Consider the following 18,066-nt stretch of genomic DNA (forward strand, 5'->3'; position numbering starts at 1 on the left):
GTTGTTGACGGACTTGCTCGCAGCTTGCCTGTTTACAACAAAGGACTGTAGCCCAAGATTAGACCATAAGCTCATCATTATCTTGAAAAAGGCAATGTGTCCATCAAGTAAATTTGAGTCATTTAGCATATTTTCAGTTGTTCATTAATATGTAGGCACAAAAAAAACTTGGGTACGCTGAGTCGGTACTAACTTAGATCAAAATATGCCTAAAGGCAAGGAGGGATCTGCCTCTAATAAAACCTGGGTAGGAAATTCGACATACGTACACCCGTACACCCTACGTAGGGGCTACGCACCGTAATTTCAACTTTTTTCTTTAAATGCTTCTTGCTAAGACCTATCAAGTGTCGAGGTCTTTAGGGCCCAGAGTTAATGTAAAACGATCGTTTGAAAAAGCTATAAATTGCAATAAAAGATCGAGTCCCAATGGGATAACCTGTATTACATTTTGATTTCAGATTCAATATCAATTGTAATCATAAATGAGGAAGCTCCCTTTAATATGTGAGCGGTTGCTGAACAGATTCACTATATCTAACAGTTCAGTCCGAAAAGTTTGGCACGCTAACCGCGTCAAAATTCTGTTTTTGCTGTGTGTCTCATTTATAATTCCTTTCGCTCAGGACAACGGTTAGATATAGATTCCTGTATTAAGAGAAAATTCAAAGCACCTCCTATACCTTAGAAGTATATTGAAGAGATATTCCTGATGAGCTCACGGATACTTAAAAACATAACAATTTGTATGTCCTGATGGTCTCCGTACATACAGGTATAGCTAAAATACGGTTTCTTTTTTTTAATATTCATCATTCTTAGTATAAAGCACAGCCAACAAGAAGTAAAGGGTAAAGAAGGGCAGCATAGCCTGCAAATCTATGATCGACAAAAAATAGGAACTCAGAGCACAGGTCGTTCTTTGGATGTGCAATGTAGTGGTTCTGCCGATTTTAACGTACTGGGAAGCTCTTTGCAAAGGCTATAATATACTAAACCTGCACTAAACTACGGAGGGTGCAAAGGACTGATTGCATTGGCATCACCGGAGCGTGTCGCAGTGCTGCCCATAATGTCGTTTTGCACTTACTTCGTATCGACTTTGGTGTTATTTTCACCGCTGCTCAAAGTGCAATCAGGTTAAAGAAGGTTGGCCTCTGGAGGCAATCCTTCAAGGAATAAGGTAGCATTTTTGAGTAGTTAACACCGTATTTCTCTGAACTTTGTACAGATCTCTCTATTCGCTGGAGTTCGAGGGTCGTACCAGAGCAATCTTTCCAAGTAGGCAGGATTGAAACGAGGGAAAAATCTGCGCCAATGCTAGTACTCTCTGTCTTCACTGATGGCTCCAAGATGGAATCGGGAGGCGGAGATGGAGTTTCCTCTAAATCAGTCAATTTATCCATTTTCTTTCAAATTTCCGAATACTGCTAGTGTTTTTGAGCAGAAGTCTTTTGTGATTTTGCAAGCCTGCAAAATGCTAGGGGAACGTGGGAGCGAGGGAGATATAAAAAATTTTTCCGATAGTCAAGCCGCAATCAATGCTCTGGAGGAGATCAAATATCTTGGGTGTGCAGGTAACATTTTCCCAACCTGGGTTCCAAGACATAGTAATATCGAAGGAAATTGCTGATGACCTTGTCAGGAAGGGAACGACCTGAATTGGTCTCAGAGGTCTCCTACCCGGTCATCGGCATAAGCATGGGTGTTGGTAAAACGGAAATTGCACAACTTATTTCTCAGGAAAACGTAGAACAGAGGAAGCTCCATTTCTTCATGTCCTATTTTGAAAACCCTTTGGCCTCAGTACAATAGATGCAGGACACAGAAAGTCCTGGGGGCTCCTCGCCATTCAATTGGACGATCGGCACACACGCTGAACAACTAGGACCACCATTTAATCCACACCATTGCAGAAGCTGTGGGGACCTTTTAGATAGAATTTTCACAGTAAATGGCACGGGCTTGGCAGCTAGATGATTAAGGTCACTATTTCGACAATCTGGGGCAATGCTCCAACCTTAATTCCATTAACCTTCTTCATTACATCCAGAGCTGTTGGTGATTGGCTATAGATAGCTGCCCGATAGAGGTATCAAAATGATGCTTTAGTGCTACTTGGGGCGAGCCAGACTGATACTTTAACCATTTCATCTACCTACCCGTCTCTAGCCAACAAAAATCCATATAAATCAAAACTTCAAACTTTATACAAAAATTAGAAAAGTCTTACAAATTTTCATCAAAACTTCAAACTTTTTAAAATAGATACATAGTTTTGTAGCCCATTAGAATATAGTATAATAAAAAGTTTGAAGTTCCTGTATAGGTAAATGGTAACATTTCTTTTATTCAACAAAGCCACGAAATTTTTTTTATGTGGAAAAAATACGCAACATCTCCAGGAAAAAAAATTATTATGATTGCTGAACTGAATGTGCTATAAAACTGCATAATTTTTTTAATTTGGTAAAAAAAATTGAAATTTTAATGCAAATTCGTCTAATTTTTATAAATCTTGTACACAAATTTTAATTTGGCTTAATATGGTCTTTTGATAAAAATAATAATTGCAATAGAAAACAAGTAAATAGTTACGCCTTGCCAAAATGTTGTGGTGTTATATTTTTTTTGCGGGTTGCATATCCTATAATAACCTTTACTGGTCCAAGTTGAAAGTTCAAATGTTCATGAGAAATATTATAAATTTATTCCCAGTATACATATTTCAATGCTAACAAATAACGAAATATGCCTCATAGTTCAAAAGTGCAAGCGAGTCAAGTACACAGAGATCTTACGTAGCTTCTGTAAGTTGAATAGTTCATCATATTTTTAAAATAGAACTCAAATTGTTTAAAATATGCGAAACACCAAATTGATTTTGATTTGATTAAATTTCACTGTAAATTTAACGAGCAACGAACGAGAGTCTTCTTCCACTTTGCAATAAAACTAAAACAACAACTACACAGCCAATAATAACTAGACATCATAATTGAAAGCGATAAAAAGTGAACTACTACTGGCATACAAATTGTGCGCCACAACGAAGTCATCGAAATAGATATGCAATCATTTGTAAGTTATGGAATTGCGTCATGCATAGAAAGTAAACAACGCCATGGAAAAAAGGTGGAGCCAATTGCAGCAAAAGTGATCATGAAAATAAAATAATATGAAAAAAACCTGTGACCATCAGAGGCGGAGAAGCTGAATGCAAAGTGCTTTGGTGGCATGCCACAGCACTGACCTACTACTAAATATTATAACGTCCAAGCCATTGTATTCTTTACTCAGGCGGTCATACACAATAGCCACTAACTGTATAGTGGCACTGGCGTTTGACAAAGTGTTTAGCGTTTTGGCGGCTGTAAATCAAGCGTCAATGTCAATTGTTGAAATCTTAATGCTTTTTTATGCGCCCGTCTATATATGTATGTATGTGCGAGCGAATATCTGTGGAGCACGCGCTATTCAGGCATACTTTTAGCGATGAACTGAATGGATAAATTGTTAGAGGTCTTCACAGACAGGCTAACTAGCTGAGGTTAAATTATGTTAGGTTAGGTCCCAAGGCTGCGCCAAAGAGAAATGAAGGGGTAATTGAGAAAGAAATCATACATTGTGGAAGCGCATTAAGAAAACTCCAAGGGAAGCGAACTTTTACCAGTTAGCAGTGCGTAAAGGAGACCCCAGCGTCTTAAAGAGGAATTTCCGAAGGCAGCTGATATTCAAGCCTGATAGCTTCTCAAGCTAAGCTAAAAGGTGAGAGCCAAAATGATTAAATCTAAGCCATAGGAAAACTGAACACATAGGAGTAGAGAAAAAAATTAAAATTCCACCCCATCACTCTCCACATAGCGCGTGCACAAAGGACTCGAAATTATGTTGAGTGGGACCTCATGAATTCCTATACGTACAGATAAGACTCCTTCCACTAACGTAAGATGCGACTCTGTTAGACATAGAAGATCACTTCCGATAAGTCCCCGGCCAGAAGGCTTTTGGAACTTTGCAAGTCAGTTTTACATCAACCAGCGGTCAGTGAGTTAACTCAAAGTCCATCTGCTCAAGATAACCAAGAAAATCTAACTATCGTTGTGCACAGTCTAACCAGTTCAATTGTGGCTTACTTTGTTTATATGCAGTGACCAACACCTAAAACTTCCATAAAATTTACAGCGAAGTAGTCGAAAAACTTCCTGTCAGCAAACAAACAGTCGGTGCACTCACATATCGGCACCCACGTCACTGTTGACAGTTATGGTTTTGAGGTTGTAAAAGACTTCGTTTATCTAGGGACCAGCATTAACACGGATAACAATGTCAGCCTTGAAATCCGATGAAGAATCTCTCTTGCCAACAAGTGCTACAATCGCCCAAGCGGTTATCGCGTCAATCAAGAAGAAGAAGTCGGTCGCGGCCGAAATGGCATTCAGCCAGATGACAAGCACTTTCCACTTTCGCTCGCAACATCAGTGAGTTCAAACTTTCATTGCCGCTTGCTAGCCAAACTAAATATTTATCACCCTAAATGACAATTCAGTAAGAAGTCTATTGACGGATTCTGGAAAAACTCCACAGTGCAGATGAGTCCTTCTGCCAAACTTTCCATACGACTTCAATTCATCCATGAAAAAATTAATTGGACCTGGTTTCCAGTATAACCAGAATAAAAATTGGTTTCCTTAAATCGTATTACACTAGTAAAGAGTCCATCGACTGACTCTTGGAAAACGCTCCGGAAGCCTGGTGGAGAGTTCCTTGCTGATAATTCCTTCTGCACAAGCTATCCATACGACCTCGAACCATTCAGGAAAAAAAAGTGCGTGTAACGTAGTACAAATAACAGAAGTGAGAGAGAATGAGAGAGAAAGAATATATATCTAAATAAATTCATAACATTTGCAGAGAATACAAATAGACAAAATTTACAAATAAATTTCCCTTCATCGCTCGACTTATTGACAACTCGTACTTTTACGATAGATAGTTGCATTGTGTGCGGACAAGCAACTGACGATACGACCCGTGTGCGGAGGCCCTCATTGCGTTAATTCCTAAACATTCTTCAAATTGAATCTGCCTCGTGAATACCTAGAAGCGACGTTGAAATAAAATTTGCTTCGGCATAAGTGTCTTGACGCAATGACTATGGATCTAATACAAAATATAAACTGTCAAATATCAGACGGCAAATAATAATAATAACAGCAAATAATCAACCGAAAATGGATGGATTTATGATGGTAAATTACTATAAAATATATAAGGTATAGCTCTGTCCTTTTCCTCTACGTTATACCTTTTTCCTCTCTCAGCGGACTGGGCGCTTCTTAGAGGAAGTTTCGATGGGGAAGAATATATATATGGGCTCAACCCTATCTCAGTTACTGACTAATGCACACTGTTAACTATTTAGTTAACTGTTTTCGATTATTTCAGTAGGGTATATTTTCACAGGTGTCGAGAGTAGTTTGAGAAATTCATAGTAAATAGAAGGCAAAATTACAAGGCTTAGTGATGTGCGCTTATCATAGTTTTAAGGCTCAGATTAAATAAGTTATTGTATGGTGATTTTAATCTTTGAATTGAATATAAAGAACAGAGCTTAAAATCCTGAAAATATGCACTCACACTATTCTATTTATATTTTGGAAGCTAGCGCCAACTTCATACGTACACATCCTTTTCGAATATAGAATTCGGCAGGTTTGCCCAAATGGTGTTTTTTACTAGCAACATTTACACTTTAACACACCCATGCATGTAAATTGATTGTGAATACCTCTACTATACAAAGTGTGTTAAATATTATTCGAATGAGCGGATACATAAAATCTAAATTTGGCCAGAAAAGTAAGTCAAAGTGGTGATTCGCAACCAGAGTTGGCGTAGAAAGTGTTAGAGTTGTATTTATGTACAGCAGTAAAATTCCTTAATTGTTGAGCTTTTATTGCATGTGCACTGCAAATAGCAGAGGTGGAGGCATATACTGAGCCATACAAATTTTATTTGCGTATTACAAAATATGGATTTCCTGATATGTGAATCCATTTAGGTAAGCGAAGAATTATAAAAGAAATTACAATAGGTTTCGTTTTTTCAAAAGCGCTGATATGAATACATGTAGCTTTCACGAGCACTTTGAACTCGCATATGATCACAATTCCAACTTAAATTGCTTAAGTCACAGATGCTTACTGTCGCAAAATAACTTCATCGGCCTTTAGAAACTCTTGGTGCAATGCAGGAGTGCAGGAAGAAGGCCTTAGGCCCGACTGTCGTTCAGAGCAGTTTTAAGTAGTACAGAGTATACCATTCTATGTACTAAATGCTGAGAGTAGCGAAAACATCGTCTCGCCGATGACCTCAAGAGCAGAAAAGTCGCGAGAACTAGACAACCACCAGCTGAGTTATCAAAATTGTGGGATTATTTAGTACAACTTCCAAAATCGTCCGTCGTGTCAGAAAACATTAATTTTGTGATATAAAGGTAATTTTGGACATAAGAATAAGATTCACGAATGCAATGTTGTACGAATATTTGGGTATAAAGAAGACTTGCTCATATAATTTCACTGCCGCCCAAAATCGTCTCGTGCGAACTTGTGAAAAAATACCATCAAGGCGCATCAAATGCTATGCATGTAGACACAGAGCTATGCCTATCAGCTCGAGCCCAAAAAAATATCTTCGCGATAGCAACACTTCAAAGCAAATTATGGATTATTTTTTCTGCATAACTGGCTATGCGGCAATTGAATGATTCCAAATAATGTGATTTAAATATTTTTGAAATTGTTGTCAATTCTTCTAAAAATGTTTTTTTTTGTTTGTATTTTGTAATGCTTGAAAACTTTGAAAAATATTGTATTTTGAGATTTACTCAATGTTGAAAATTTTGGTGTATTTTTATTTTTTAGAACAAAATATAAACTACTTATTTATTGTTTATAATTTAAAGAAAAATTTAAAAAAGTAAAAAAAAAATAAAATATTAGAAACAAGAACTTTTTCAAAAAATAAAAAAAATAAAAAAAATTTGACAAATATGTATTAAAAAAAAGTTTCAAAATAAGTTAAAAAAATACAATATATATATATTTGGTAGGCCAGGAAAAAATGTTTCCCCAAAAAATGTTTAACAAGAATACGTACCTTATTCCAATGGACATTGTTATAAACTCTTTTAAAAATTGGCTTATTTGTTGGCTTGAGTACATAAGAAGGAAACTGGAAAAAAATTTAAAAAAAATTTTAGTGTTAAGATTTATTTAATGTGGAGAATTTTGGTGTAATTTTATTTTAAATTGTATAAAATAAAATATGCATAAAAAATAAAAATTAAACAATTGAAAAAATTACATGTTCTGGTAGTGTTTTTCAAAACTGTTTGCCCATGAAGCAATAATTAAAGGTGATGTAAGTAGCCTAATTTCACCCTGTGTTAGCCATCTTGAAGCTACTTAATAAATCCGTGTTGCCCTCTTGGAAGAGCTACTTTTTATTTCAGAGCAAATTCTAAAGAAAAAGTACTCAAAAGAGTAGAAATTAAAACTTTTGCTGAAAAAGTTAGCAGGCAATACTGTTTTGCCTATTCCATTTTGCTTAGACTTTCGCATCTTTCAATTCTATTGAAAGTTCTGTGAAAATCATTGTTTCAATGTTGCCTTTTCAAAGAGGCATACAACATACAACAAGTCCCTCAGGGACTTACATCGTTATGTTCAGGAAAAGTACTGCGTTCAGTACATTCTGACTTATCGATTAAATCAGGATGTACTGGAGCATTTTTTCGTGGCGATGCGTGCCAAAGACGGGTTGTATGACAATCCTAGTCCTATGAAATTTAAATATAGATTACGAAGATATTTATTAGGTGAATGAATTCATATATTACTCATTTCTGAATAACTTAACGCTTTCTATTAACAGCACGAAATACTTCAATATTAGTTGATCGTGGCAATGTTGAGGCCGACGAAACTAGCGGGCTCCGTCTCAATGATACTTCTTTAGAAACTTTACAAAGTTTGCTAACAGAATATGAGATAGTTTTAGACGACTCTCTCTTCGCCAACGATTCATTAAATGAGGACGCTGACTTTGATAGCTTACACGAAGATGCCCTTGAATATATTGCCGGTTACATAATACGCAAATTAAAGTTAACCGATTGTTCATGCTATGAGCCTACATTTACTTGGGTTGGCACTTTATCTAAGGGCGGATTAGTAAATGTTGGAATCAGCGTTTAACCAGTTCAACGGCAGGAAGCTTTACGGTGGGATATCATTTTTACAAAAATTGTTCACATTAAGTGAAAACGTGAGTTTACGCGATGATGTTAAACGATTTTTTTTAAATGCCGGATGCACTTTCGAATAAAGCATCTTAACCGGTGCAATAAACAAAAGAAGAGAACAATGAGCATTCGATAAGAAAATTGTAAGTAAAGTATGCAATGCTTTGGGCGTCTACTTGTGTTTCCGCGTATATATAAATTTATCTTTTTTTAACACAGATTTTATACTTGTAACTTTGCAGGTAATCTCGTTAAAAAATCAAATGTATGATTAGCGGACGTGACGAAATAAAAGTGGTTTTTCCTCGTTAAAAGTTTCCACTATTCTCAAGTTGTTTTATTTATTACTTCAGTGTAGGTTTACAAGTGGCACTTATAGATTCCAATCCGATGCATGGTCAAAATACATATATATTATTGTATATATATGGCACAAATCCATGGGAATAGTTAAGTTAAAAACATAAATAATTAAGTACCACTTATAAAATAACATAAAATTATTCTATGGCTTACAACGACCTTTTTCAATTTTTTACTACATTTTCAGAAAAGGGATAAACTTATGCCCTTTTTCCCCTTGCTTCCAAATTGCATCAGTGGATTAAGTAGCATCCGAAATCAGTTGTCAAACTTTACTTAACCTTGTATAATTGAATCATGCTGTTTGCCCAAATATTTTTAACAAAAAATTCTACTTTATTCAGATGTGAAGTAATTCAAGTATTTCGGACATTCTTCTACAAGTTGCTTTATTGGTTGGCTTTATCGTATTAAGAAGTAAACTGGAAAAATTACAAAAGAAAATTATAATTTTGAGATTTGTTCACAGTTGACAATTTGGTGTAAATATTTTTTAATTATTTTAAAGCAAACTATGCATTAAAAAAATAAAAAATAAATATTATATATATATTTTCTGGTAGTGTTTTTCAAAAATGACAAGAAAAATTTCTTCCAAAATATTTTTAGCACATTCTTCTAAGATTGGCTTATTTGCTGGTTTGATTATAATCTGAAGTAAACGGAAAAAATTTAATGCTGAAAATTCTGGTGTAATTTTTTAACATTTTTATAAATAAAATTGTTAATAAATTATTTCTAATAATTTAAGTAATAATAAATACTTCTTTTAATTAAAAAAATGGCAAGCATTTTGGACATTGTCCTCAATTATTCTAAGAATTAGATTATTTTTTAGTATGCGTACATTCAATGATGATAATTTTTGTATACAGTTTTTTAAAGAGAAATATCCTCGTTTTTTTACATTTTTATAAATTTTTCAAATTAAAATATACCTTTACACAAAACTTTGTGCGGTAATCTTTCCTAAACAAAATTTTTTTTAATATTATATATTTTAACCTAAAAGATGAAAAAAATTTCAAATAAAAATACAGTTTTCCAAAAAAAAATTTTAGGGTGGTTTTTCAAAAATTACCAAAGAAACATTTTTTGTGCACAAAAAAATATAATCTTCCCAAAACAATTTTGTTTAATATATTTTAACCTAAAAAATTGAAAAAAAGATTAAACCATTTTTACATTAAAATATACTTCCCAAAAAAAATTGTAGGGTGTTCTTTAAAAAATGACCAAAACACATTTTTTTGCTCAAAGTTACCACAAAAAAATATAATTTTCCCAAAAAAAATTTTTTTTAATTAATATATTTTAACCTAAAAAATAAAAAAAAAACATAAACAACTTTTACATTAAAATAAATTTTTCCAAAAAAAATTGTAGGGTGTTCTTTCAAAAGTGACCAAAAAAACATTTTTTGGCACAAAGCTTGCATAAAAAAATATAGTTTTAAAAAAAAAAAACATTTGTTAATATATTTTAACCTAAAAAGTTAAAAAAAATATTTAAATATTTTTACATTAAAATATACTTTTCTAAAAAAAATTGTAGGGTGTTCTTTCAAAAATGGCAGAACAACATTTTTTTGCCCAAAGTTTGCGCCTAAGAATATAATTTTTCCAAAAAAAAATATTTTTTAATATGTTTTACCCTAGAAAAACAAATTAAATGTGCGAAACATTGCGTAATCGAAAGCTCATCGAACTTGCGCATGGGGAAAATTCATGCTAAAAATACCTAAAAGAGCTAAATTTTCTTGAACTACCACTTCTCCTATTACTATCTGCTTTAAATTCGATATTTTTTTTTTGTGGTTTGATAGTTTACTTTCAAGCAATCATATCTTCTGAAACCTTTGAAACTCCATTTCGAAAAATATCTTATTTTCAGTTTTTATTAAATATTTTTATTAATGTTTAAAGTTCAGTGGAAAAAATATTGGTAGCGTGGATTAAAATTTGAAAATTAGAATAGAGGCTTTAAAAAAAATATTTTATAAGAAAAATTATGCAGATAATCAAACGAATTTACTGCTTCCAATTTAAGTGCTTCCAACAACACCCCATTCATGCAAATCGGATCAGAAAATTTTGATTTCTATAACAAATCACCACCTTTTGTTAGGATCTTTTTTTCATTTTTGCCACCTTCATAATTTCTGTAAAAAAATGTCAGTATTTTTCAAGTACATTCCCGTGTGTTTTTGTAAGAATTTAGCTCGAGAAATCACCGCTTTTGTTACATTTAATATGGAATGGCTGTACATGAAAAATTGTAACTTTGCATAAATTTTAAAATTATAAAATTTATTTAACATTTTCCCAGTTTACTTCTTATTACACTCAAGCGTACAAATAAAGCAATTTTTAGACAATTGACGACAATATCCAAAACACTTGGACCAGTCAACATGGAATCGCTCAACTGTACCTACTATTTGATTGCCAAAAATCTTTAGTGAAATTCGAAGCTAGCTCTCATACATACACTCAAACAACTAGGCCGCCAAAACATCGAATAGTAGTGTCATCCGCCAAACAGGGCAGGGTTTTTATTACCGCACAACAAAAATATGAAGTATACTCGCATGACCAACGTTTTTCGAGAAGTTATTAAAAGCTTCAATCCTCCGCATGTTTTGCAGGTGCATCAATTGGATTGGAAAAACTGATGTGAGCGCATGCAAATGTGTAAAAACAATACATTTTTTCTTTTTGCTAGGCATCAAATATTTATGCATTTTAAACGACCCACGTATTTCTCTGCAACCTTACTGTTTCCTGTTTTTCAAAATTTATTGGTATCTAAATAATTTGCAGTTGAGAAATAAAAGTAAATTTTTGTAAATCTATCAGGAATTGATTTCCCGTAAATCCAAAACTATTTTTCGCCATTAATATATTTAGATTTCCAAATACGTACTAAACAAACAAATTCAGAATATTCCAAACGAAATTCGCAATGTGCAAATCAACTTTATAATTATTTGCGCAAATACAAGTCGAAAACAAAAACACTCGAACTCTGCTAAACATTAACAAATCCGCGAACTTTTAAACAGAAATGGCAATACAACAAAATATGACGATGTGTTTGCACATACCATGCAGTGCTCGCATGTACATACTCGTCTATGTATGTATGAGTGTATGTAGCGAGAGAATATTTACGACATTACCAAAACGAAATGGAAAATTTTAAACCCATCGAAGGCAGTAAAACTGTCACTGGGAATGGCTCAAATTTGTTAAGAAAATGGATGTACAGGGTGGCGCACGAATCGTGCTACAAAAGCAAAACGTAATAACTTTTTTTCTGTGTGAGTAATCGGCTTTTTTTTTTTATTTTGCAGATTAGTATTTAGATTTACAAAAAATGGAGGCTTGGGATACCGAAAAGAGGATTTGGATAGTGCAGCGGTACCATGCTTTGCAGTCCATCATTTCCGTCCAAAGGGAATTTAGGCGGGAGTTTGGCGGCACTCCCCCGAGCAGATGGACCATTATGAGGCTGGTGAACATGTTTGCTGAATCTGGAAGCATCGCACAGACCGTACCATCGAGATCCCCATGTTCGGGTCGAAGCCACAATCGCGGCTGTAGCATCGTCAATTCAGGCAAATCCAAGAGTTTCGACTCGTAACTTGTCGGCGCAAATTGGAGTTAGCAGACGGTCATTGCAGCGGATAGTTCATGATGACTTAAACTTGTTTCCGTACAAAGTTCAAATCACAAGCAAATTAAACCCTCTGGATTTGCCTATTCGCCTGGAATTTTGCCAAAAAATTATTGAAATGGCCGAAGAAGACAACAACTTCATAAATTGCTTGTTTATGTCTGATGAGGCCCATTTTGATCTAAACGGCAATGTAAACAAGCAAAATTGCCGTATATGGAGTCAATCAAATCCGCAAATACTCCATGAGATGGAACTGCACCCAGAACGAGTCACAGTGTGGTGCGCAGTTTCATCAAGGTGCATTGTCGGGCCATACTTCTTCGAAGAAAACGGTGTAACAGCGACTGTAAATGGGGACCGTTATTTAAACATGTTGAAGGAGTTTTTTTATCCAGAACTGCGGCGAAGACGTATCCCTTTTAACAGCATTTGGTTCCAGCAAGATGGAGCAACTGCACATATAGCTCCAACGAACATTTAGAAATAAATTGATATCCAGAAATTCCACTTTCCGCTGGCCCCCAAGGTCACCTGACCTCGCTGCACCAGATTTTTTTTATGGGGTTATCTCAAACAAGAGGTGTATAAAGCAAAACCAAGTAATTTGACTGAATTGAAGCAGTCCATCACAACAATAATTGAGGCGATCCCGACTTCAACCCTTCAGTGCGCAATGAACAATTTTCTCATCAGGTGTCGCATATGCGTGAATGAGCATGGAGGTCATTTAGGTTCTATTATTTTCAAAACTAATTAGTTACATAAAATAAAATTGAATTATCTATACAATAAAAAAACAAAAAGTTAAATACATTGATTAGAAAAAAAGTTATTACGTTTTGTTTTTGTAGCACGATTCGTGCGCCACCCTGTATTTTTGAAGCCGAGCGGTATTGCGTATACGCCCTGGACGGATGGATATGTATGAATTATACACCGCAATGAATTATAAAGGCAGACGCATTTACAGTCTAGTACTTAGATGCTTTTTTAACGAAACACTATATTTTTAATATACACATTTTTCCAAAATATTTGCTGCTCTTTTTATGTTTATACACAAATACACATGCATATGTATAGATATGTGCCTACATGCTTAGGTGTATGTATATATGGTAGTATGCTTTTTGGCTTCTGACACATTTTCGTCGACGCAAATTTCGTCCCTGGTCGCAGACACATCTGTGGAGATTTTGAAATCATTGCCCATCAAAACAACACATCTGCGATTATGGCAGCGCAGAACGAACATAAAAATTTAAGTAACAATTAGACAAAACAACAACGTTGGAACTTTATTTTATTTACACTTTTTTAACTCATGTGTTTGTATAAAAAACACTTGTAATAGTAGGCGGAATGCGTCTTTAGATGTATTTCAATATAACCGAGAAACATAAAAATTATCTGCTTTCAAGTTAACAGCTTTTTTTAGCTTATGACATAAAATTATACGGCGCACAAACTGCAAAGTGCTGAACAGCTGGGCAAAATGTGCAAGTGATGTTCCATTAAGATACACTTTTTGCATATACAAGGTGGCTTTACTCGTAAATTAACGAACCTATCAGAAGATGTTATAATTTTTCCAGGTACCGCCGTACGTCAATCATATGTGAGCTACTATAGACAGTTGCAGTAAACAAACAGGTAATCACTGGAGCTCGCAAAGAGCAAAATAAAGGTTTCGATCACACAAAATATTTTTTTATATTATTACTTTTTATTTTAGTAATTTAATTTGGTAAAAAAGTTATTCAAAAACAAAATTGGACGACCTCTTTGGACAAAGGATAATAAATATGTAGTATTCTTTTATATTTTAACATTTAATTTTTTTTTTTACTTTATTTCAACGTTTGCTCGAAATTCACACATTTTTTATAAGTTTTCAATCTTGTTTTTATGTTTTATGTTTTTACTTTAATATTTTTTCATGTTATGTTTTAAAATTTTCTATTAGAAACTTTTTACTTTATTAACTCATCTACATAAATACACTTAAGATCACAATAAAAATAAAAAAGTTATCCAAAAGCAAAATTGAATGATGAATTTTCTGCCACCTTCTTCTTCCTAAATGGCGCGATAACCGTTTATGCGATTTTGTCCGAGTTTAACGAAGCCCGCCCGTTGTTTCTTTCTCGTATCAACAACAAGCCCTTCTCCACCTCCACAGCGCGGTTGTTAAGGCCGATGATGTCAACATCATGTATAAGTACACGCAAGTGGGGAAAGTTACTGATCGCCATTCACTTTTGAGTGGCCAGGACGATTCTTCTACATATGGTTCAAGCAGCTCACAACTTCCGGGATTAGCGCAAATATCCTATGAGTAATTTTCGAACACACGTTCAAGAGCGAGTCAACGTGAGGCGAAGCATCCCAGGACAGATGAGTTTGGGACCCACCACATAAAAATCCCCCCAACGAAAACACGAACAAAGCCTCGGATGAGAACTTTCTGTCACCTTGCGTATATATAATTGGCACATACACCCTTCATTGAGTGTTTGGCCGAGCTCTTTTTCCTATTTGTGGTGTGCGTCTTAATTTTTTCCACCAAAAAAAAACTGAACAGAAAGTATAAAAATATCAGACGCTTAACTTCGAGAGGGTGGTAAGAAGTTAATTTACACTAGAGCATTCATTTCTTGTTATTATAACAGCATAAAGCATTTCCTATACACTTGTGAAGAATGCTGGTGAAATATTGGCAGTCCTCAGCCGGACTTAAATCCGGGTCGTTCCGCTAACGTACAACTAATTGACGGGAATATGATGCGCCTTCAAGGTGAACTCATTTACTGTTTTATTTATTGCAACTCTATGGCTCTGTGTGGTGGCGTTCTCTTACTTGCTTGCTGAGAAGACCCTGCTTGCTTATTGTTTGCAAACACGCGGCATGCTTATAAATGATTCATAATTCTGTTGAGAATTGCAGTTGTGGGGATAGATGAAAACAAAAATAACATTAATAATAAATAAACAGCGCGAGTCGCTTAAAGAATAGTTTTTAATCGATAATTTTACAAAAAATTGTGCGGTTTTGATAAAATTTAGTTTAGATGGTGGTCTACAGACCCTTTGATTGGAAATTTTATATACCGGCGTAAGGGCAAAGTGATGGGTTCCAAATAATTCGCAATTTTGTTTTGAAAATCTTTAGTTCTAAAGGTGTACAATTTTGTCTTCGCTTCCTCTTTTTTCGTAGAGTAACTATCTTCTCTCCTTTCTAGGGCAACTTCTCAAATTTAAAACCATTGACGCACTTACATATTTTTCGGTTCTCCAGGCATTTAATAAAATCTCACACCATACTTTGTGACACGCTAGTGACGATGGAAAGACCGGCAGCTATAAGTACATACATGCAGGGGTGCCCAGCAATTCGCAAGCTAGGTTTAGGCTACCCGAAAAGGAGCAAAAACAAAAAATCCAAAAAAAAAAAACCTGTGCTTGCATTAATGGCTGCGTGACATAGTAAATATTAAGGTTTGCCTATTTTAATTTATTTTTTATTTAACTTTTTTTTTATGGAATTATAGTTCATGATACAACAAAACCGATATATGTAACCCAAAGTTTCGAGCTTTGTACAAAATTACAAAATTCATAAAATTTTCATCAAATATGCAAATGTTTTTGTGAAAATTTCTAGAAAAATTCGGTGTCCCATTCAATTTTGATATATAAAGTGCCAGTTGAAAGTCGTTCGAAATTCGTCTTGGTTTTTGATAAATTTTTTTGTTGTCAGTGTTATGCATTTTCTTCCATTTGTTATCGAATTTCACAAAAGAGTTTTACAATTACTGCTCGATATTAAAGAAAACCCTGATTTCTGGTTTTGTTTGGAACCTCAGCCAGAGAAATTGGTAATATTGATTGGTGCGCAATTGAAAATATTTCTGTTGATCGCGCTTTACCGAGAAGGTGCAAATTGCATATGTAGAGGATGGACGACTGTGCTACGTGAAGCCAGAGTGATATAAAGTAATCTTATATTTTGGTGAAAATTCCTTTAAGTACCGGAACAGTGTGAAAAATTGCAGTGGGGATACAATCTGCAGAAAACACTTTTAATACACATTTTTTATTACATATTTTTTAATTTAATTTGTGCAATTTATTTAACAATATCTTTAATTAATTCGCCTTTCGTTCATATAAAGAGATTTGGTAGTTTACCCATACGTGGGCATACAACGTACAGTTGGCCATTGGACAAATATAGATTTTCTAAATCAAGACCAAAAACTGAAATTGTCTGCTCTTGTGATTTATTGATGGAAATACCGAATGTCAAGTAAATTGATAATTGAAGCCATTTGAACAGAATAAGCGGCTCCAATAGAACGATTTCTCTCTTCCCTTCCCGTTCAAAGTGGTTATTTTGATGACATTTCTGGTGATGCCTTTAACGACCAAACGTATGTCGTTGCATAATCTGGATGGTTTGACATTACGAAGTAAATTTATCGGCGAATAAATCGTAATTGTGTGGTAACATTTCTGCAATTAAGGAGACCCGGTAGTCTAGAAATTTGAAAAAATCGATTTTTTGTTTTTTCGACATTTCGAAAGTATAGTATCTAAAGAATATACTGTGAAATTTTCATGCGGAAATAACCAATATTATAGCTTCTACAGCCCATTAACTAGGTAGAGAGCGGTCCGCGCGCTCCTGTACCTCAAACTTTAAACTCATTTATCTCGAACGACTTTTTCGGTCTGGTGTTGTCAAAAAAAAATTCAACCGAATCCTCTGTAGTTTTAATATGTTGCTCACAGCATAAATGGCCATCAGGCGTACTAGAATCATATTATTATTTCAGTTATTTCGTATTGTTTTGGTTAAAAAAATGAAAAAAAAAACATTTTTAGACTGTCAAATTCAAGACCTCGCCATTTTGTAAATTTTTTTTTTTTTTTTTTATTGTAATACGGGACATAGCTACAGTCATACTGATTAATATTTTTTTGGCTTTTGTGTTTCAGATAATTAAATAGAAGAGCCAAAATGGACAACACCGTCCAGGTTCAATTTTTCGGGAGGCTTCACTTTAGCGCCATTTTTAAAATTATTAAAATTAAAAATTTTTTGTTTTTTTATTTTTGTATTGTATTTAAAAGAAGTTAAATAAGAAGCTTAAAAAATTTAAATGTCGTTTATCATTTTTTTATTGAAAAAAAAAAATTCCTGAAAATACTCTAAATTTTCGAGCTCTAGGCACCCGGGACGCCTTAAACATTCAATTTACTGCTTCATTTTCATCCACGATAATGATGATTGATTTGAAAAACCTAAAATAGTGAGTGTACTGCCAGTATATTTGAGATATTGAGAGTATTTTGAAGGCAACAGCGCCACTTATCGGGTCCAAAAGTATGCCAACTCTCAAGCGGGAACCAATAATACGCGATATATTTAGATATATAAAATTTTCTATTAATTTAATTTTATAATAAAATCGTAACACATCTCATCTGGTATCTGATAAATTTGGGACACTTTATATGCAAATGGTGTGAAATTATATTCAAAGTCAAAAAAGGAGCTAAAAATCTTATATGTGGAAGTGTACACTCACAATAATAATATAATTTATATTTAGAAATTATATCAAGCAATTCCACTGTGCGATGGTCAGATTGCTAATTTACGATCACAAACTGACGCAATGGTAAACAGCGACCAGCCCATAGAC

General features: G+C 34.3%; 1 protein-coding gene across 8 annotated transcripts in view; it reads right to left on the bottom strand.

The window, feature by feature from the left end:
• LOC128857850 (uncharacterized) overlaps nucleotides 1-18,066 on the bottom strand; it is a 120,232-nt gene that overhangs the window by 69,568 nt on the left and 32,598 nt on the right. For 6 of the 8 annotated variants that reach the window (XM_054093635.1, XM_054093636.1, XM_054093633.1 and 3 more), the window contains one exon: nucleotides 7,165-7,239. The exons of the other annotated variants lie outside the window; for them this stretch is intronic. The gene's annotated coding sequence lies outside the window, so the exon portion shown is untranslated. The remainder of the gene's footprint in view (nucleotides 1-7,164; nucleotides 7,240-18,066) is intronic. 8 annotated transcript variants of the gene reach the window in all.

The sequence above is a fragment of the Anastrepha ludens genome, chromosome 3 (genome assembly GCF_028408465.1).
Source record: "Anastrepha ludens isolate Willacy chromosome 3, idAnaLude1.1, whole genome shotgun sequence".
NCBI classification, from domain to species: Eukaryota; Metazoa; Arthropoda; class Insecta; order Diptera; family Tephritidae; genus Anastrepha; species Anastrepha ludens.